This window comes from Fukomys damarensis, unplaced genomic scaffold (genome assembly GCF_012274545.1).
Source record: "Fukomys damarensis isolate Sample0158 unplaced genomic scaffold, DMR_v1.0_HiC HiC_scaffold_14, whole genome shotgun sequence".
Lineage (NCBI taxonomy): Eukaryota > Metazoa > Chordata > Mammalia > Rodentia > Bathyergidae > Fukomys > Fukomys damarensis.
This window is the reverse complement of record NW_022900926.1, coordinates 30,578,293-30,601,888: the sequence shown is the minus strand read 5'-3', so window position 1 is coordinate 30,601,888 and position 23,596 is coordinate 30,578,293. Positions and strand designations below refer to the sequence as shown.

General features: G+C 37.3%; 1 protein-coding gene across 4 annotated transcripts in view; it reads right to left on the bottom strand.

The window, feature by feature from the left end:
• The window catches only part of Rgs17 (regulator of G protein signaling 17), a 108,182-nt gene that overhangs the window by 83,416 nt on the left and 1,170 nt on the right, over positions 1-23,596 (bottom strand). The gene's annotated exons all lie outside the window — the stretch shown is intronic.

The window sequence follows — 23,596 nt, the reverse complement described above, 5'->3', positions numbered from 1 at the left end:
GCTTTATGAAGGAAAAAAACCAAGAAATAAAAGAGTCTGGGTAAAACAGAGGTTAGTGTTTGTAAACAGAAGTCACACGTGTGCCTCATTAGTTTAATATTACCTAGATTCCTACACTTCATTTCCTTATCTGTGGAATTATGTCTCTCCAAGAGAATAATGCTTCTAGAGTGGCTGAGGATTAAATGAGAAAGTACGTGTGAAAGCACGCATCACAGCACCTGGCATTCAGCCCCACAAATATTAGTTGCCTACCCCACTGGCAAATGCTGATTAAATACACAGCTCTTTAAATGAGAGCTCGTTTCAACAATAATGTATTTTTTAATTCATTATTGTACTGGTACATTTAGGTATTCAACACAATGACATTCGTCACTGGGAATTTATAGCTTTACATGTTGTATCTAGGTTCTTATTTTTCCCCCATTCCCCTGCCCTCCCTTCAACCTCTCCACCCCTCCCTAATTTACAAAGATTTTTTTTTCATTTTTTTTCATTTTTCATATTAATTCCATTCCCTTCTTTCCTTTCTCCTCCCCCTCCCACTTCCCCTTCTCCTCTGGACCTTTTCTTCCTGCTTCACGTTATCTATTATACATTTTGATCTCTATTTACACTTTCAATTTCTCACACCAGAGAAATAGGAAACGTGTATCCTATTTATTTCACTGAAGAGTATGGCCTCAATGTGCATCCAATAATGATATTTTTAGGCTGGCACAAGTTCCCATATCAAAGCCTGTAGCATTTTGTGTCTAGCTGGAAGGGACGTTACACGCTGTTGACTTTCTTAGAGAAGCTGCCCCAGCTGGTTTTCCTGATGTGAACTAACCCCTATCATCAGAGAAGCTCCTGTCCTGACTGCCGTGGGGGATGGCTGCTGTCCTCTTCAGGCTTCTCTGGTTTTTGCCTCCCTGGCTCCAGTGCAGATCCCTCAGCTTTGTGGCACAGATCCTTTACTCTGCTGGTGTGGACTTTCTAGCATCCACCACTGGCTGCTGGGCCTTCCTGGTGAAGATCCTTGATACGGACGTGTACGACACATTGCAGGGAGTTCTAGACCTCTAGCCGAACTCGTGCGGGACACTGCCTTGGAATCCAGGGGCTTGGCTGGATTCCTGAAATGCACTATTCTGCATTGGACTTTTTGGGTGAATTTTATAAGTAATCCTATAAATTATGTGTCCTGTATTAAATCTATGCACTTGCAAACCTTAACTACAACACCTAAAAACTCCATTTCCTGAGACTTGTGGTAAATAAAAAATGTATATGGTGGTAATATCAACCAATTTATAATGTAAAAAATAAAAACCTGTTATGTGCCTACATTTTGCTTATCTACATCATTTTTGTGTAAGAAGAAATAATAAACTTCTATTTATCAACTTACCTGTTTTTTCTAGAAAAGTCTTCTAGACTATCAATTATACCATTTGAACATTATTTACACTTTAGTTTTTCACACCAGAGAAAATATTTGTGAAATAGGAAGAGAAGGACTAAAAGAGACGTGAGAAGGGGAGGGGAAAAGAAACAAGGGAAAATTAAAAATGTGAAAAAAGGGAAAAATGGAAACCAAGTCTGTAAATAAGGAAGGATGAAGGGGTGAAGGGAGGGCAGGGATATGGAGAAAAGTATAAGAACCAACATACATCATGGAAAGGTACAAGATCCCAATGCTGAATGTAATTGTATTGTTTGCTTTAAATGTACCTATAAACTTAACGGGGGAAAAACAGGCCACAGAGGAGAACTGAGGCCTAATCGGCCTCCTCTGTGAGCGCAAAGGAGAAAGGTCGTACTCATGGGTGATTGAATATTATAGATTCTAGGACAAACTTAAGACAGCTGAGGTTAAGCTGCTTACCAGAGTATGTACTACTGGGTATGGAAAGTAGATAAATTTTGTGTTACTTTGATTGCTTGTGCCCTGTCTGGGTGAATAAAGACAAAACAAACCAGACACAGGGACTCCCCTGCCTACTAGATAGAGGCAAAAGTCCCCTGGCTGCCACATGTTTTAAAAAAAAACTTCTAGAGAAACTTATTTCTACTAGATATTTGTTTATATGCTGATATAATTCTTCATATCAGAAGTTTACCTTTTATAAAATGGAGTACTTTTCAGCCATAAAGAGTGATAAATTAGAGGCATTTATAGCTAAATGGATGCACATTGAGGCCATACTGTTAAGTGAAATAAATAGGACAACATATGCAAATACCAAACAGCTCTCTGGTGTCAGAAACTACAAGAGTAAATGAGGACCAAAATGCATACCAGATAATATAAAATAGGAAGAAAAGCCGGGTGTGGTGGCACACGTCTGTAATCCCAGCACTGGGGAGGCTGAGGCAGGAGGATCCCTGTGAGTTTGAGACCAGCCTGGACTACACAGTGAGTTCCAGGTCAGTCTCAACTACATAGTGAGACCCTGTCTCAAAAAACCAAAAAAAAAAAAAAGGAAGAAAAGGTCCAAAAAAGGAAGGGGAAGTAGAGAGGAGGGTGGGGGAAGGGAAAAAAATTTACAAAACTAAGCTTTTGTAAATGGGAGTGGTGGAAGGAAGAGGAATGGAGGGAAAAACAAGAATCAAGGTATATCAAGTGCAGGTACAAATTCCCAATGATGAATGTGACCATGATGTATGCCTAAAATGTACCAATAAACGCAATGGGATTCAAAATAAATAAATAAGTAAATAAATAAATAATCCCACACTAAAATATTAGAACTAGAATTGGAATTCACATTACAAAAGGAAGGGAGATAATTTAGATAATAAATACATGGTCTTTACTACAGTTTAACTTTTATCCAATTTTTTCCTTATAATTCTGTCAAGTAAATCTTTTCTCTAGAAATGAAACCTGAGTTCCAAAAATTCTAAGCTGTTTGCCCGTGTTCTAAGCAATGGAATTAAGTTTTGAACACAGTACAACACAATTCCATGTACATGCCCATTCTGTATATTCCACTGGTGACCTGCCCTGTTACTATTCTAAAAGTAGTGGAAGATGTAACTTCAACATACAGAAGAGTTCCTCATAAAATGAAACTGGACGACTGGCAGGGTTGCCCTTAGCAGCTAGCAGTAAAGAATGCCAGTGGTGATAGTTTGTAGTTATGCAGTGGTACCTGGCAGCAAGGGATCAGATTTAGTGTCTGGCATTCATGCCATCCATGTAGCTGTCTGTCTCTGTACTTTGAAGGTATTTTGCTCTTTCATAGTCTTCTGTTAAGGGAAGTGATAAGTTTTATCACGTAACTTTTTCCATAAGTCCATCCAGCCACACACTGGATGATTTGGAGGGAGGAAATATTAGGACATAATAGGAGGGCCTGGAAAGGAGCATGCCAGGGATAAAATGGGCAAAACTAACACAAGTCAAGTAAATGTACAGGTATAATGTATGTGTATGTACAAAAATGTATGGGGACACACAGAGGCTTGTTCTAGAGTTGTCACATTGCTGTAGATGTGATATGGGTGACGAAGAAATAGACGAATCACCTGTACTGGAACATTTTATTTGATATAAGTCCGTGGTTTTTACTTAGTATGACTTATGTATCATATTAAGTCATATTTACATCATTCCATGACCCATTTCCACGTAAATGGAAGTACATACAAATGGAAGCTCATATTCTCATTTATTAATGCTCAGATCAAAGAAAAAAAAGAGAATCAAAGAATCAGGTGGCATAGACTCACGAAGAGAAAGGTTTCCTACATGTAAATTTAGTTAATCAACTTCAGAGAAAAGAAAAGTGAGGGTATTTATTTTATGGACCTTGCAACCAGATGACCAGAATCACATGTCCTGGACAGGAATGCAGACACAAAATGCAAGAGATAAATACTGGAGTCACGGACGGGCAGAGCCCATCAACCATATAATGAAAACAGGTATGAGAGAAAAGTGAGTTCCTTAAAATTAGCCAAGACAGTTCACCCATCTATTGCAACCTGCCTTACCCCAATGGCTCTCACACTGACAATGTCACAGATGGAGTTGGTCCCTTATGCTCCCCCAGGCACCTCTATGCTTGTGGAGAAATCTAATCACAGTTGCTGACTGACAGCTGGCCTCTATGGATGGATCCTAAAATGTTTTTTTTTCTGGAATATTACTTTCTTTCAAATGCTAATAAGGGCTAAGCCCAGAGCATTTTGTTTCCTCTTGAAATAAAGTACAATGCAAACATTAGGCATTCTGTTTCCATTGTGTATGCATCTTGTTTTATGCATTCTATCTTAAAATAATTATTTTTAGCCACTGACCTGATACTCTGTGGTTGGCAGAGGAAAGACTTTCAGTCACGGCAATGAATGAATAAAATGAGATATACAATGAATGTTTACTATTTAAAATCATTATGGAAACATCTTACATTCATCTCAGAATTTTTATAGTTCACTGAACAAAGAATATGGCTAATGGGTGTATTCCTACAATAACTCATACAAAACTCTCTGTTATTCTTTTCCAGTTGTGTTAACTACAAACCAGAGAGATGTAACAAGCAAAACACAGGGTACCTGGGCAGATATAACTTTTGAATAGTGACCAACTGCTAGATTGTTAGTAGTTTCAGTTTAATACAAAGGTGTTTCATAATAATGGGTTGAAATGTTTTCTATCTTTACGATGACGTTTTCAGTAACAACCCTTTTCCCTTCATGCTTGTAATTTATTTAAAGTAAGCCATAAAAAATTACTAGCAGTTGACCCAGTGCATGAGAGGGTAGTTATACTTCCGGGCCTGTTGGCAGAGAGAGAGGGTGGAGGATGCTGTCTTGAGCTCTGGGCTTCTGCCACAACCTGCTGTCACGTCCAGGACAGCAGAGCCACATATCCTCTCACGTGCTGTGCCTGCCCTTTTCTCCTAGCAACAGTATTATGCTAAAGTGCAGTTGCTGAGGTTGCCAGGATATACATCTATTCTTGTCCTCCAACACCAAACCAAAAGCAACAGCAAGTATAAACCGAACTGAAGGGATATACAGGTCAAGGGACTCAGAAGAACAAAGCGCCTTCTTATTAACAGGAAATAAATGGAGCAAGTTGTTTTGCTGTTCATGCTTTGAAATTTTATTATTTCCTTTCTTTGGGTAAAGTTAGAAAAACAAATTTTAAAGACAACCCACAAAATGATAGTCACTAAGCATTCTAAGACAAAATTCACCACTTTATCCATCAGAAGTCACCTTTTCCCAATAGGGGAAGAGTGGCAAATATCCTTAAATTGTCAGAGCAACCTGAAAGAGTTTGAACTATAATTACCACCCTATTTCACATATAAAAGCTTTGAAGCAGACACCACCAATCATTGAGCCAAAGTCACCACTGATTGTAAAGTACACACTCATTTCAGCAATGTTACAAAGATGGTAAAAAAAAAAAAATGTGCATTTTAGAATTGTTGTATCATGGTATAATGCCACGGTCATTTTTGTGATGTCTTTCTGATTTATAGAAAAAGAGCCAAATTAAGTTTCTCAGAGTCATACAGCTAAAAGAGGGTAGAACTCAATTCCATATCTGTCTGCATCTTATGTTCAACTTGTCATGATGCCATGCTAACCCCTTCAGTTGCTTGCAAGGATAACAGATAAAAATAGCCAACCGACATGCTTAAGGAATGTTACGGTTGTCGACACACTTATCATTCTCCTTATATGTAATTCACCTGGTATCATTAGTCCAATTTTACAAATGGGATCAACTGGGCCCAGAAAGACCGAATAACTCACTCACAGTCCCATAATTAGAAAGTGGCAGAGCCAGGAAGGAGACGATGATAAATGACTCTTGATCCAGAGCTTGTTTAACTAAGGTCAGACATTAACCAACTAGCAGATCTGAAACGGGATCAAGGAGATAAAGATAATACAAAGAGAAAGAAGAGAAAGACATCAGCTAGATACATAAGAAAAGCTGGTGCACATGTCAAAAGGATTCATTGATTTATTCAACAAATATTTATTTGTGAGCCATTGTGAGCTAGGCTCTGTTGTAGTACCTTGGATACAGTAATGAATAAAAGAAATAAAAATCTCATCAACTTCTAAGCGCTATGGAGAAAAATATGGTGTGTGTGTGTGTGTGTGTGTGTGTGTGTGTGTGTGTGTGTCTGTCAGAAGATTTGCAGATTAGCAATTGAAAATATTGGTGAAGAAAGGGAGAAAGGGATTCCTGGTCACATTTGAGAAATGAAAAAAGGGTAACAAAAGGAGCTACATGAACATTCATGAGAACATTCCAGGCAGAAGGAAGAATATAGTTGAGCTGGGGATTCCTGCTGGACTGTGTTTAGAGAAGATGGTGTGTCAAGGGCAGAGAGAGAAAGCGTAGGAGGAGGTGATGAGTTCTGGGCAGTGTAATGACTTTGGGATGTACTCAGAGCAAAGTAACAAAGTGAGGCTTCGAGTCCCATGGAAGCCGGAATGTTGCCTTCATCAATGTGTCTTAGGATCCTAAATATGCCTACTTGATCAGTTTAGTTTGATCTTGCGCTACCTCGCAAACAGACGCTACTTTTCTTTCTTGCTACTGTGTTAAAGTGGCCTACTCTAGCTAATGACAGGGGAGCTCTATGGATAGCTAATAAAATGCTGGGCATTTTAAGAAAAGCACCCCCCAACTCAACAAAAAGACTTAGTCCCCCCCTCTCACCAATCTTACAGCATAACTGTGAAATCATAAAGGTCAGTACCAAGTGTTTACTTGTGGAGAAGGATGAACAGAATTATGATTATACCAGGGGTAACCAGAGATAGTTTTACTGAAAATGTTTGAGGTCAGATCTAACTGCAATATGTAAAGTGAGGTTTTCCAAGTGGAAAAAGACAAGTCAAATATTCTGTCCAGATAACAGCATAGGCAAAAATAAGGAATTCTAAATAGCACGTTATCTTTTTTAAAGATTCCTTCACTCATTTAGGGTGGTTAAAGAATAAAGAATGGTGGCAAGTGGGGACAGACAAGGAGAAGTCAGAGGAGGGGCTGTGCAAAGCATCTGGATTATATCCTGAGGAGACATCATCCTTCCATGGTGAAGCCAGACACTGGCTTACAAGTCTGATCATCCGGCACTCATGAGGAAGACAAGGCAAGTGACAAGGCAAGAAAGGAGTCAATTCCAGGTAAGACAATGATGGTGAATGAAAGAGCAGAAATGAAGAAATACAGAAGAAGAAACAAGCTGCCCGCAAAGACTGTATTAACTTTCCCATTGCTGAAGACACTATCCAACACTCAAAACTTAAATGATGAACAATTTAATTTAGCTCATGGTTTGGGGCTACTGAGTCTATAGTTAGCTGGCTCTAAGGCTGGAACATCCTGGTAGAAGAGCATGGTAGAACAGAGCAGGGTAATGATGCCACAGGGGAACTCAAAAGGGACCGTCTATCATAACCTAAGTCACCCTTCCATAATCTACCCAGACACTCAGAAGTATGCTCTACTAATGTGCTAAATGTTTCTTAATCCAATGAAGTGGACAAGTCAGGATCAAGAGTCACGCTGACTGAGTTTAGGTTAGGGACAGAGCACCGAGGAGCAGGGTGTGAATGAGAAGAGACCAGTGTCATTACTGGAGTTTCAGAGTGAGTGACCGTGTGAAGAGTAGAAGACAGAAGGCACTGCTCTGATGTGGGCAGTTTCAGTGGAGGGAAAGGTAGTTACGAGGTGGCCACACAGGGTTCATAACTTCCTAGGACTTTAGCTTAGACCTTAAAAGATAATCAAGATTTGAAAAAGTCAAGGATATCATGGACATCATTTCAGGCTGGAAATAATATGAGCAAAGCCATGCAGAAGTGGCAAATGAGAGGCCAATTTCTGGGGGTGACCATATTGATTTCTGTATGAGAGATTGAAAGAAAAAGGATGAGGGTTGGAGATTTAGCTCAGTGGTGCTGGCCCACCTGCCTCACAAGTGCGAGGTCCTGAGTTCAATCCCCAGTACAAAAAAACCAAAAAAACAAACAAAACAAAACAAAAAAATGATGGGCATTAAATGATATAGAGGCTACATTTGAAACTTTTTCTTTCAGGGACAGATAATCTATTATTTTGTAAGGCATGTAGTTCTGTGGTTGAATGGCAACTGTGGACAAGTAATGAAAATGATCATTATTTCCCTGATCGTACTAATTGATAGTGATCTGACATGCGTTTTATAATTCTGTGTCATGTTAGTATTCACAAGTTTCCCCTAAGCAGAGCTATAGCTATAGTTGAAACTCAATTCTCCTGACCTTATCTCAGAATATAACAAACATTTTAGTAGTTTTGTACTCAGAATCAAGGGTCTCATACTTTCTGCAAGTATTAAATAGTCCAGCTATATTTGAAGTATCAAAAACAAGTTAGCCATTACCTAAATTTACTTTCATTTCGTCCTGAAGACTTTAATTATTCTTATAAATTAAATAAATTCTGAGTGTTTCATGCTGTTTTAAAAAGTAATTTTATGTACCAAATAAACTTAAAGTATCTATCATACTTTCTATTATATAAGCTACCTTGGTAGTCAAATTTTGTTTCTATTCAGACAACACAAAATTCTTCCAAAAATCAATATTTAAAAGTCTTGATTGTAGGGCTGTGGATTTAGCTCAGTGGTGCCGCCATCTGCCTCACAAGTGCTGTTGTGCAACATCACAAGTTCAATCCCTGGTACAAAAAAAAAAAAAACGTCTGGATTGTAAAAATATCAATTGCTCTTCTTAGCCTTAACGATTTTAAGTGGTGGGAGAATATTTGCAATGTTTCAAGTGCATCATTTCAAAACAAATAAAATACCAACAGGAGTATAAGCTTTTGTAATATGTTTTCCTGGAATACATTCAGATTGTTTTCCTTCATTTCCTTCTTGGCAACAATCAAATCCCTAGAATCTCTTGATAATTCATAATTTCTTGCTTCAGTGCCATCCTTGAAAACAAAGACATCCCATTAGTCTGTGTAGTCACTCTGATCAACAAAAACAAAAACAAAAAGGAAAGAAAAAGGAAGGAAAAACAAAAGCAGAGGAGCAGGAGAAGGAAGAGGAAGAGAAGGAAATAGTAATCATAGGCAAAAGCTGGGCTCAGATTTCTCCAGTGAATTCTTTCAGTAAATATTACTCCTAAAATACACCTGGAAACTTTGAGAGCATGTCAGTGATGGGGTGATCTGCAAAGCACCCACCCCTCTTCACAGCAGAAAACCCCACATTCCTCCTCCTCATTTTAAGCTGCTTTCATCCTACTCTGGATCTGAACATAATACAACTTCCATACATAATATTTTTCAGATTACATAGAACCAAATTCCTATCTTAATACCGAAATACACATTTCAGGAACAGATTCCTTTTTTTAACCTCTGTTAAATATGATTTTAATTTTCTGAGGTGCAGTACCTTAGAATTTTTGCTTTAGCTAATTATGCTGTAGTTCTCTGAAATGTACCTCCAAGCCTAGAACATTCAGAAGTAGGTTTGGCAGGCAAATGCAAGACACAGCAAAGAAGATAAAACAGGCAGCTCATTCCTGGGAAATTCCTGGAGGGAAGTCAGATTTCTAGCCTGAGAGAAATGAGCTCTTTTCTCCCCCTTGTGCCTGAAACTTTGGATGCTATCAGCTAAATGTTTCTTTGAATGAAAGAAAGAATTGAAATGATAGCTCATTCCAATATTTTCCAAACTGCAATTAATATTTTTGTAATAGTACAATGTATTGCTTTGAAATGGATGGACAAGTTATGCCAATTTTTAAATCATTACCCTTAAATTCCAATATGATACAGCTAGCATGTCTTTGATATACCCTCATTTAGCCCCATTTATTTGTACCTGGTGGAAGAGTGAATGCAAAAAGATATATACTACACACATATGCACAGACACACACACACAGTCACTTTGATAGCTTTGCTTTACAAAGGACTCCAAAACACTGTGCACAAAATAAACTCAAAAATAAAACACAGAAACCAACTACATGGGATAAGCATTTCTGTTTGCAACAAATCAGAACTTTCTAGAACAGTGCTTAGCACACAGTATTCGCTAAGAAAGTCACTAGATGAATCATGTACAAAAATTCAGCATGAATCCTTTTTATTTTACTTACAATGTTTTTTCCAAAAGCACTTACTACTTATTCCCAAGCTATTTCTCTTAGAGCTAGAGGCAGCGAAACATTTGAAACAAACAAAACATTACGGAAGATGAATTTATTTTCTCCTTCATGGTCTGAAAGAATTTCAGTCACAGATCCATTTTTTTTCACTGTTATTATCTGAACACCAGTGCTTTGTTTATCCTCTACTCCTGAATGACACTTCACCATCATGAGAATGGGTGTATATGAAAATCTCCCTTATTTTCAAATCTGCATTCAAAAGAGTACTTTCCCACTGAGTTACTGAGGGTTTTTTTTTCTTTTCAAGACCATTTCCATTTTTTAAACAGTACAATTTCTCCCGGTGGAAACTGTGATAATTTACTTTTGCTCATCTCCCCACAATACACTCATTAGTGTAGACAATCATCTTACAGAACAATTTAACCACTTCTAATGAGGAAAGCCCTTGTCTACTTGTTTGCTTTAACAATCCACTCTTTTCTCAACTGATAGTTAATATTATTATCAAAACAGCATATGAGAAACACTCGATAGAGGGTTTTCTATGTTTTTTCTAAGCTGAAAAACACTTTTCATCATTTCTGGAGCCTCAAGTAAAGCCATTAGAAAAAGACCAATTTGTAATATCTGCCTCACCACATCTTGCTTTTGGCTATGAGTTAAAATATTAGAGATAAAGAGAGGAGGAAAAAAGAGCCCATTACTTTTGTAGACTTAGATGACTTTAAGGTGCCTTTTGAACTTGTAATGTTCTATGATTCTAAAATCCCTTTTACCTGTCCACAATCTGGGGAAATTCCACTACCTCTAAACTGCAAACTTGCACCCTGCAGCCTGGAGGTAAAGCCCAACATGGTGCCTAAATAATTAGAATTACTTCCAATCACCAGGTGTAAGCGAGAACAAAACAGAACAAATTAACAAATAAACCTATACATAGGTATTATATGTAATTCTGTAGAGTTTGTGTTAATTTTGATACACAGACATTTACAACTTTTCAGGAATAAATAAAACTGATGGTCCAGAAAATTTCATGGTTTTTTTCCTGACTCTTTTCTGTTGATAATTTTGCTTCTCACTTTCTTCTAATCCATTCAGTGAATGTTAGAAAGTTTCCTTTGGCTCTGCCACCCACCTCAGTCTACTGTTTCATCTCCAGAGTCCAACTTATTTCCGAGTTCTTTAAAACAACTGGTCTATATTTATAGTGCTCACAGCTTGGTCTATCTCCTTTCTCTCGCTTGGTTCCAGTTTCCTCTTCAATTCTAATGAGCTTCTCTCTGGTTGCACTTTTCTGTTTGTATGTTAGCAACTCGATTTATCTTTCAATCATCTTTACACTTTAAATCAGCTAACACTACACCACCTTTTCTAGTAAGGGAGATTCCCTAAAATAGGGTTTTCCAGACTCTTCCCACGTAATCTCCACCCTTTATAAACATGGTCAGTGAAAATCCATAACTTTACTAATAGTAACATTCTTGTTAGTATTTCTGTTCTTTGTGAGTGAACAAGTAAGTCTAAAGAAAGGTGTTTCTGCTCCTAAACTCCAGTGTTCTTAAAGTTTCAAGGACAAAATTGTGTCATTGTGGTAATTATGAGCCTCTTCTCACCTAACCCATTAGGGAGAATTTATTGGATTCCCAACACTATCATCCCATTTTGTCCCCATATCAATAGCAAACTAAATTCTTTTCCGTACACAAAACCTTTGTTCCTTCAGCATACTGAGTGTCTACTATATTCTCCACACTGTGTGATGTTGTACTAATTTACATTCTCCATTGTGGGAGGAGGGAGACTGATAATCCAATAATTTAACAGATCAGTAAATGCTGTAAGAAACCAGACTGCAGTACTGTTACAGAAAGGAAGATAACAAGAGGCATAATGAGGGTCCACATTAGACACAGAGTCCAACAAGTCTATTAAATCATTTTCACTGAAATTTGAATGATGATAAAGATCAAGGGGAGAGCTTTTGGGGCAGATGAAACTATCCTAATGCTGTCTCATATACTCATTTTCAGACTCAGGAGTATTTAGATGCCTACGTACACATGATGCCTTGCCCACATGGATTACTGGCTACCTTACTGGCACCTTAATACCTCGCACTTGACCCTGTAGAGCTTAAAGAAGAAACAGCAATTCAGAGCAAGCCTGCAACTTCAGCAGGACCATTGTTGATCACAACGTCAAGTGCCACTGTTCCAGATCCTAAGTGTCATGGCACATACTTTCTATGTGATTTGAAACAAAGAAAAATTCCTCTGAAAAACTATTTGTTTTCATTAACTGAGTTATAAATAAACTGTCCTATTTCCCAGCAGCCTCAGAAATAAAATGCAGTACTGGTATTATAATCATAATCTTATCCGGGTTTGTGGTACATCCACTTTTCCTCTCATTTATTTCTTTTTATGATTTCTTATCTTCATTTTGTTTCATTTCCATTGCCTCAGATGAAAGTGCTTTTATTTAAGCTGCTGGGAACCTTTTGGAAATAGATGATCTATAAATCATTAATCACAAGTGCTTTCTAGACAATCACCAATAACTTCCTCATTGAAAACCCAACGTCACATCTTAGGCCTGATCTTATTCAAGCTTTCTGTCATATGGCATATACAACTGATTTTTTCTTAAAACAATCTCTTCTTCAATACATTTTGGAAGGTTAATATATGTATGAATAAAAATTAGTTTCAAAACTTCTTCACTTCCTTGGTTCATGGCATACTATAGTACCTTCACATTCTTAAACATTTGTATTCTTTCTGGCCATCATATTCAAATTCAATGTTTAGGTTCAATGTTGATCTTATGGGGAAATTTGGTTCAGTTCTTGTCCAATTTGGCTAGTGACCAGAATCATGGAAAGAATTAAGTTTGTAAACTAAGGCACCACTAGAGTAGATAGATAGATAGATAGATAGATAGATAGATAGATATGCCTTTTTAGTTTTCTTTTGCCTTTTTATTTTTCTCACATGTCCATTCAATGCAGATATGCTCCAAGATTCTATTATAAGCTCTCATCCAATCTCTGCATTTTCTACTTTGGCATTTTTTTTCCTTTTCCATTATTGTCACCTGTTAAGTAAATGACTTTCAAATATTATCTTTAGCCCAAACTTCTCTCTTGGAATGTCATTCCAAATTTCCTAGAGCATGTGAACCTTGGAGTTAGAATGAGCCCTTTTATTCACCTTCCTAGTCCTTAAATCTTCTTGATAACATCCCCATCAAATAGTTGTTCACCATATGCTTCACAAACACAGCAAAACTGCCACTTTTCAAGGTAGCTAACCTAACCAACCAGCTATGGCTACTGATAAGTGATTTCCAAGAGGATGGCGAAATCTCTATCTGCGATGCATCCCTCTGATTCTAATGCTATTCCTAATAGTCACCATAAAAATAAAGTGTACTGGCTGCCAACTATCTGCCAGTAACAATGCACATATCTCTTTCCAGTTCTGCCATGTAGTTTTATTGTTTCCATTATACACTGGGGCAATTAGAATTCATCTAATTATTTCCCATAGCTTTTCTCCAAAAGGTGAAACACATCTATTCTTCAGGGGAACCATTGCATTTCGGGCTAAGAAAGTACAAATTCCTCCAATCCATTTGGCCAAGAATTATTTCTGTTTTGTAAGTTTGCTTCACCAGCTATACTGCATTCCAGTTGTGATTTGAGGAGGCAAAATACAATGGTCACCAACTTCATTTTAGACACTATGTTTATGGGTGATTTTTTGTACTTAATCAGAAAACATCCCTGAGGCTTTTTAAAATAACAGCATGTTAAGCATCTGTGATTCGTCAAATTATTTCCCAAGCCAAACTTGATTTCCTCCTAAACCTCTTCACCACTCTGGTTTTCCATAGTTCAGTGGCATTTTTTTGTCACCCAGACACACAGGTTCAAATCCTCCAGGTTATCTTTTGTAAGGTTTTCTTAATTTCCCTGTTGACCAATTTGGAAAGGCTCTGGATTATGTTTTGTAATAATGTCATCTTCCCGTAGGCCTGGCCCTTTGCAGTTTCTCAGTTCAAGCCTCTCTTCCCTTGCCTGAACAGCTGACATCACGCAACTATTTCTCTTCACCTTCTCCCTGCACAGACCTGATGAATAAATAGCTCCTTCTCAAACCTGGCCCTAACCCCATAATCCCTCCTTAGATGGCTTCGGTGGCATTCCACGCTAATCAAAGAAAATTTCAACTTCTAACTCTGATAGTAACACATGTCTGTACATGTCCCCTTTCCAGCCTGACCCTGTGATTTCCTGCACAGGTTGCATGCTTTCAGAAAACTGAACCACACATTATTTTCCTAATTCTGTGTTTCTGTGTATTTATTTTGTCCTTGGGCCCGAAAAGCTTTTCTTTTCCTATCAAATCTAAAAGAATGCTATAATCTCTATGAAACTTCTGCCATATTCTGGTCAGCTATTTAATATTAATCTCAAGTTCCTGAGTTCTCACGGTATTTTGTTGTTCTCCTAGAATATAACAATAGCAGAAAGTAACACATATATTTGTCTCTTCAACTCATCTTTAGGCTCCTTGAGACTTGGCTTATTTAATTTTGCTATTCTCCTGTACAGAATAAGAGACCAAGTATATAGCGCATTAATTAAGAATAAGGAGGCAGGAAACAGAAGAGGTGAAATTGATGAGCAGAGTAGCTGAACCCGAAGAAAGCTTGGAAATCAAATGTAAACACTTGAAAATTCAGAACCACACAAGCCACCTTTACCAACATATCAAAGACCTCTCTCTTTTTCTATTATTTTTGCATGTTCCCAGTTTAACTTTTTAGCATGTACTCCCTGAGCTCCACTTTCAGGCACACGATCTCCTTTTTTTTTCCTCTGAAGTCTAACCAGGGTAGAACTTTCTTGGTGCTAAGTGGTTAAAGACCAGCACACTAAGGGGTAAAGTTGATTTTGGTTATGGACAGCTGCTTCACTGAGCAAATACCTTCAGCGATCCTACCAAGCTACAAATCCTCATTCTCTTAAAACAATCTCAGGGGCAACGAGCAGAAATGCTTCTCAAGGCACATTAGTTACTTCCCCAAATGTTAATAAACACTTTGGACATTAAGTCATTGTACTGCCCTGTTGCCCGATGAAAACAAAGCTGAGTGTGCAATTATTCATTATCACTATTTTAAAATAATGTATTAAGATCTCTCCATATGACTTTTTACAAGATAGGTATAGGAATAGCTGCATTTAAAAACAATACTTGGCACAAATTTTTATCAATGAGACTGAATTTTGGTATCACCTATAAGAACTTTTAACTAATAAACCCTATGCGTTGAGTGAAGAATGCTTTGCATTTTTTCCTTCCTGGAATTAACATTTATTTAATGGAATTCTATCTCATAAAATCCTACTTGCATTACTCAGATATTTAGTCAATGAAATTACTGAATTAATGGGGAAAAAAATTACCTTCTTACAATCAGGTCACATGAATTCTCGAAACTGGAAGTTGTTACATAATGCTGAAGTTATGTAACATTATATGGAATATTTTACTTTAAGATACAATAAATTTTTAGCTGCAAGACTTGGTTGCTGAGCACAGCCTCCCTGATTTTTGCCTGGCTTTTCACTCACTATAGCCTCCTCCTGTATTCCTGACAGATATCTTTTTGCCCTCAACACTGAGCTATAGTCACACCATCGTGTCAATTGTTTCTTTTCCATTCAAAGGCAGAACACTCGTGTATGTGCTGAGACCTATAAATCATCTTTTGAAAATACTGAACTTTGGAGACAATTCTAATTGATAAAAGGATTTACTTATTTCTTGGTTTTCAGTAATAAAACTGATATATAAGCATTATTTTTCAACTAAAACTATGATTTACATAAATGTTGGTGTTTCATTATTAGGCACTGAATTTGCTAAAGATGATTTTGTCAAAAATGTCTCATCAACGTGAAAACTGAGATTATTGCTCATGAGCAAATCAAAACATGGACTCCAATAGCTTCAGTCAAAATTGTTATTATTATCCATTCAGAAACTAGGATAGATACACAATCAGGCCGGCTGACCTCCAATCACCAAAAGTGAATGAAAAACAGATCTCTTTTTCTTTGTCTTAATAGCTTTAACATTTGCTTTCTTGATGTGTTTTAAATTTCAGACAAAAGCTTATGTAAAATTCCCTAAATTAAATGGCAGTAAACTTCAACTTTTTTTATGAAGTACCAGAGGTACAAAAAGAATTTGTACTTCTTCCTCAATTTATGTATTTAGAAATACTGTGACAGCTGGGTGTGGTGGCACAGGCCTGTAATCCCAGAATTCAGGAGGCTGAGACAGAAGGATTACTGTGAGTTACAGGCCTGCCTGGGCTATATATAGTGAGTTCATGAACACCTTGAACTACATAAAAAGACCCTGTCTCAAAAAAAAAAAAAGAAAAAAAAAGAAAACAAATACTGTGTTAATGACAATATATCAATGGGGGGTGGCGTCAAATATCAAGCTTCACACAAAGAGTAAGTGGGGAACATGTTTAACTCCAAGTCACAATACCTCAGTTAATCACAGGTCATTGCCTTCCTTTACAACATGACTTTATCTAGTGACCTCATAAAAATACTTGTTTTTCCTTTGCTTTTAGCCAATGAATCTTAGTAAGAATAAATTCATAGATCATAGATAAAACATCACGCTGTAATGCTTAGTATAAATTAGAAAAAGAAATAGATTCAAACCTCAAATTAGCACATGTAGTTATCAACAACCTGAAGGTTTAATAAAAAGCATGTTAATTTTAATGGCTGACATGAGAGTTTGGTTCACCTTCAAGTTCATTCATTCCTAATGTCAGCATCTTTCATGACCATACATGGGCAAAGTAGCTACAGCCAGGCATGGTGGCTCACACCTGCAATCCCAGCACTCAGGAGGCTGAGGCAGGAGGATTGCTGTGAGTTCGAGACCAGCCTGGGCTACATAGTGAGTTCCAGGCCAGTCTCAACTATACAGTGAGACCCTGTCTCAAAAAACAAAACAAAACAAAACAAAAACAAAAAAACCCAAAGTAACTATATACTCATAACATATTGCTATATAGGAACTCAAGTCTTTACCCTGATTTTATAAATGATACTAAATCTTCTGCTAGGTTTAGAAATCATGGCAGTGTTTAAAAAGTACTGTATGATTTCAGTAAGTCGATGCTGAAAATGATTTTATTTTTCCAAAATCAAGTATGTATTTTTTTTCTCAGAGGAATACGCTGGATATTTTGGTCAATGTATTATTTTACAAAAAGATTACTGTCCAAGATGGAATCACAATAGTATCAGGAGAAAAAAATTGCATTACTGTTATCGCATGGGAACTGTGCATCCTAAGGCAGAGTGGGAATAGTATGCTCTCCGTCCCCCTTTACCCACCTCTACACCAACATTCTAACGTACCTTACACTGGAATACTGTCACCACCCAGGCTAGCTTCTGAGTGAGAAAGGGGAACGGAACAGTCCAGAGGCATGTGGATATTTTCTTTAATTAGGGAGGACTGAGGATTCTATTTGCAGCCTCACAAAGAGGCTTAGGCCTCCTGTCTCCTTGTTCTGAGGTTGCGGTGGAGCTCCTTAAATCTTCCACCAGCACAGTCACTTCCACTTCCGGCTTCCTCCTCCGGGAGGCCCTGCTGAGCAGCTTGCTTGCGCCTACGGGGGCAGAGCCTCCTCAATTATGAGATCAAATAACATAAATTGCTGAACCCTAAAGAAGGCTTTCTCATTATTCCCATATGGAATTTAATTATGACCTTTAAGTGTAGAATGACTAACATTGCTCAAGAAAAGCAAAATAATAAGTTGAAGCTGTTTATAAGTAAACTTCTTAGGCAAAGAGGCCATGTTAAATTCATCTTTGCCTCTAAAGCCATATCACAGAGCTTGACACATGGTAGGTGCTTCAAAATATTTATGAATGAAAATGTGTTTGCCTAACTGGTTGGTTAAACAAGGTAGTGAGGAAAGCATAAGACAGGAAACACAGGAAGAACAACTTCAGCATCAATAAGAATGCATACTAACGATACAATGTTTAAGTTTATTTTATTTAACTCTAGTATGGTATTTAATATTTATGTAAAGATTGCCAATATAGGAAGTTGGGGTGTTTTTTTTGTTGTTTGTTTGTTTGTTTGTTTGGTACTAGAGATATAACTGGGGGCCTTGCGCTTGCCAGGTAGGCAGCGGAACCACTGAGCTAACTCCCTGGCCCATGGAAGATATTTTTATAGGCACAATCTTTGGAGTTAGATACAATGATCGTTTTTAGTTTTATAGATAATGATAACTAGGCTCAAAGACATTAAACCTAAATTTCTGGTTATTTGAATCCAAAACCTGGGGTCTTTCTATCAAATTACATTCCCTGGTTGCATCTTTTTGTATCAAGAGCAATTTTCCATAGGCTTTCTTGCACATATCATCTAAATCAAATAACAGCTTACCACGTATCTTGTCAGATAGCAGATTCTGATTCTGGTTCACTAAATACTGAAAAAGTAGCCGAAGTGAGGGAAAGAGGACAGGCTGTCTTCTTAGAGCCAAAATGGACTCATGAAATCTGTAGATTAGATAATCTCTTCTAACACACCAAACTGGCCTCTACCTTTTGTTGAGATTGAAAGCAAACAGGAAAGTGCTGCCAACTTTTACAGAAGAGATTTTTTACTGGACTCAACTCACAATGCTCAGAGAAGACCTGAGATAACTGAAGAAATGAAATGAACACTTACCTGCTCATTTCATTTATGTCATAATTTCCCCTGGGCTGTGTCTGTTTTATTGTAATGCCATGGCTCTTGAATTATAACCTGTGTGTTTCAAAAGCCAATCAACAGTACTATGAAAAGCCTGTGGTCCAACATAAGGAAGTAAATATTAACTTTGTGAACCACATTCATTGTCTACAATAAAATTGTATTTATTGACACAAGGATTCAAAAGGAAAATCTCATATTCAGAGTTTAAGAAATTCAGAGATTGCAGATATTAATTACTCATGCTAGAAGTTCAGATATGAAAGTTACTTAATTTTATGAAAAAGACTGTACATCTACTAAACAGTAAAGCAGACATTCAAATTCAGTTCTATTTGAAATAAAATTTTATTTTCCCCCACAGTGCACTGTTTCTTACAGGGGACCTGCACTCATTACAAACTCTACATTTCTGCTCCTGTATCACTGAGTCTCCAGTAGGTACACTAAACATGAACCTCCAATGATTATAACATTTTATACTCACTAGGCAGCTTATTACCTAAAGGATTTGATATTATTCCAAGATTTAGATTTTTCCACGCTGCATAAGTTTTTGAAACTAATTTTGTCAAAAGCCACAGAATTTAAAAAGGCAAAACCAGGATTTTATAAAACTACCAAATTTTTTGTAACATTATGCATACAAAACTCATTAAGATGGGAGATTAAATTCTTACTTTAAATATTTAAATTTTACCTACAGCTGAAAATGTTGGCTAGGATATGATATTAACCTCACATGAAATTATAGTTAACATTAATGATTTAGTTTTGATGTGAAATTTCAGTTAGTTGCCCACAGGATCTGTAACCACTAATGTCTGTCTTTCTTTCTTTCCCTTTCTTTCTCTCTCTCTCCCTCCCTCTCTCTCTCTCCCCCTCTCCTCCCCCTCCCCATCTTTCTTTCTTGTTCACCATGCAGTTCAGACTGGTCTTGAACTTACACCAATCCTCCTGCCTCAGTCTCCAGTGTGCTGGGATTATAAGCACAGGTCATCATGCCCAGCAACTGTCTTTCCTTTCAATCCCATTTATTTTAGGAAAATTTGAAAGTTTCCTACAACACAGGAAACTAAGAGAAAGAGCCCACAAAAACCTGCAAACTCTTCATGTACAAGCTTCTTATAGTAAGCTGTTTGCAAACTATTTAGTGACCCTGGGCTTTTGAAAGGGACTGTAAGCGGTCAGAAGCCCCAGCACCATGGCCGTCCTGATTTCATAGCTGATCTGCTTCCAGCTGTAATAACCTCTTCAGCCTTTCTGCTTTAGCCACAGTAATTTCTGCATCTTTGCCACATGCCCTCTTTGCCACTAAGTACTTCCTTCCTTGTTTGCTTTTCCCTATTGGGAGATTAATATCACCACTCAAATAAGAAAAAATTATTCAAATACCAAAAGACACATGGGCAAAAGACTTGAACAAGCCGTATTTTTTTAAAAAAATGCTTAAAAGAATGACAAAAAAGTAATTAGTCTCGAATAAATAAATGAATAAGAGTTTGAAAACTTTCAGTTTCACCTATCAAATATATTTTAGGAGATAACATTATGTCAATTGAGAATCAGATGTTCTATATATCAAGCCTGAAGGAAAAATTGCATTAAAGACATGCATATGAAAATCTACAAATAAAGACATGTATCCATTACTATAGGAATACAGGAACATAAAAGCCCCCGAAAAGGTTAAATAAAAACATCCACAGGTGAAGTTTTTTGCAGTCACTAAATTGTATCAAAATACAGAAGCAGTAGCAGAGTAATATTAGTATTTTTCAAAGCATGTATGGTGGTCTACAAGATGATTCCAATTCTTTTGACAGCTGGGGGCCAGGGGGGCCTAGGCATTGGACTCAGTGACTTAGCACTGAGCTTCATCTACATTTTTTGTGTTTCAGTTTTTTTTTTTTTCTTTTCTTTCTTTTGAGACAGATCTCATTGCTGAATGGTCCAGATTGGGCTTGACCTTGCAATCTTCCTGCATCAGCCTGCCATCATGCAGGGCTCAATTTCTCAGACACTGGTACATTTATGTATAGGGTGAACTGGTGGTAAAGCACTTTGTATTTTCAATCACATTTTTTAAGCATTGGGGTAAGTATGACTACACACTAAGCACTATGTTTAGCACTTTACGCACCCTGCATTATATTTACGCGTGAAGGAGGTTTATCTTTATCCAGTTACATATCTGAAGCAACTGAGGCCCAGGGAAGGTAAGTAACACAGCAACACCACTATTAAATGGAAGAGCCATTACACAAGCTAACGTCAGCTTGATCAAAATTTGTGTTCATCTTAATTGTGTATCCAAAGGTAATTTTAATTTTCTGTCTCATACATTTTAATGTGTTTTAGGGTCTCTAAAATAAGGGAATATTGTTTTATAATGTGAAACCGAATCAACAGAATAAATGGCATATTAAAATATACATATTTACAATGTAACAATTCTAAAAATTGCTTTCTCCAAAAATATGGGACCATGGCCATGATATTTAGGATAAAGAGCATGAGTACTATTAAAAAATGTAAATCAGATTTTAGAAAGCTTTTCTGAGCCATGTCAATTCTGCAAAGTTTATTCATTTAAGAAACATTTAATACCTTCCTTTTGCCAGATATAACACAAGGTGCTGGCACAATAGCAGAAATGACAGCCAAGTGAAGTTTCTGGGAGTTGAGAAAGTGTCATTGTCTTGGGAGATGAGGGGAGAGGACAGTGGTTGCATCTGTCAATCTAACGCCGAAAGTCTTGTCTACTGTTGGCAAAGATTGTTGTTATTTTTTGAATTTTTCTTAAAAACTGACACATCTGAGGATCCAAGACTGTCCACTGGAAGTGTTATACAATTTTCACCCCTACAACAATTTGTATTTATACTCTAGGGATTAGACGAAACAAAATGTGTTCCGCAGCATGAGGCATTACCCTGAGCCACTGAGTGTAGAGTGGTGCTTGCGTTTGTTTTTCTGGGCAGTAGAAGGTCTTCATTGTAACTCTTCAGAGCTGGATTATAAGAGTTCTTAGCAGAAATGTGGCTGCATGCGTTCCTCTCCTTCTTAGCACCATGCCGCATTTTTTGTGCCTACCATGCACTTTTCGAGAACAGTCCAAGCAGCTCAGCAAACACTCTTCCAACATAAAGTCCATATTCTCTATAGTAGCAGATTAACACATAAATTCTTTCTCACTCTTTAGTGTGTGAGTAAAATAGATTTTGTTTTGTTTTGTTTCTGAGACAAGGTCTTGCTCTGTAGCCTGGGCTGGCCTCACACATGTGATCTTCTTGCCTCAGCCTCTCAAGTGCTGGGATTACAGGTCAGGTGTGCACCATCATCACATTCAGCTCTGTCAGAATTTTAATCAATGAAGATGTAGATCATTCACATCTACTTGGCTGTTATAATAAGGTCAAACTGATAACATTATATATTTCTCTTTTTCATCAAAGCTTTTGGCCTTAGTCATAGGAAATGCTACGGAAGGCTGTATATTTATTGTGCCAAAAGTATAACACATCCGTAAGACTACAGTAGAGTACGACCTCCAACATTACGAGTTCATGTAACTAGTTCGGCATAGTATAACTCTTAGAATCTATTTGAAAGGGAAAAACTTTCACCTTAGAACTCAACTCCTAAGTTAATTCCTTTCAGTAGGAACTAAAGACCAAGTACTTGAGGAACCACAGCAAAAAGGGTAGAGGTTGGCAAAGGGATGCCTTGTGTTTGTAAATGAAGTAGTTTTCTTAATCTTTTAGACTACAATTTCAAGAGGATGAGTGTCAATGGCTGTGAGATCAGATGTCACTGTCATGGAGATTCATCTCATTTAATAAATTATGCCACTTGATCTTTTTGCAACAGTAAACACTTCTTTTCTAATATCTAAAAACTGTAAACTGCTCTCCAATAGTTGCCCTAAATACAGTGTTTCAGATTATAAAAATAGTGTATAAATCTACACTTATGAGTGTGCTAATTACTGTTTTTGTTCATGCCAACAGAAGAAACAGCTTAATAACAGTTACTTAACTGGAGGTCAAACTTCTCATTCATTTGAATTAATGGGTATAAATTACCTTTTAATTAGTTATTAGTGCTACTAAAGTACATTTGGTGAATAACTGCTATGATTACTACAAAAGACTTCAGGAACAAATACACTGTACTTACAAGTGTTTTACAGCAAAATTATTTAATACATGTAGTCTCTAGCAGTTTTGAATCCAGGGTAACCTTATTATTTTCAATTAGAGGAATAGAAGAAATTATTTCTTAGACAATTAAATGATTTTCAGAAACGTTTATCATCCGGAAAACCCGAATGTATGAACGCCGGAAATGCAGATGAAATCCAGTCTCTGAAGTGTCTTTTCTAGGTATTATTTGTGACATTCATCCTACGATGAAAAGAATCTCGGTGTAAAAGAATTTTTAAGCAGGAAAGAAATAGCTATGAAGCTGGCCAAGTTCTCCAGACAGGACTCAGAGCAAGGAAGGAGAAGAGGGCTGGTTAGTGTAACTGTGCGGAGAGTCGTCCGCCTACCCAGAGGAGCCGGACGCTCCCAGGTGCGCGCGTCCCGGGCTCCGGCAGGGGGCGGACG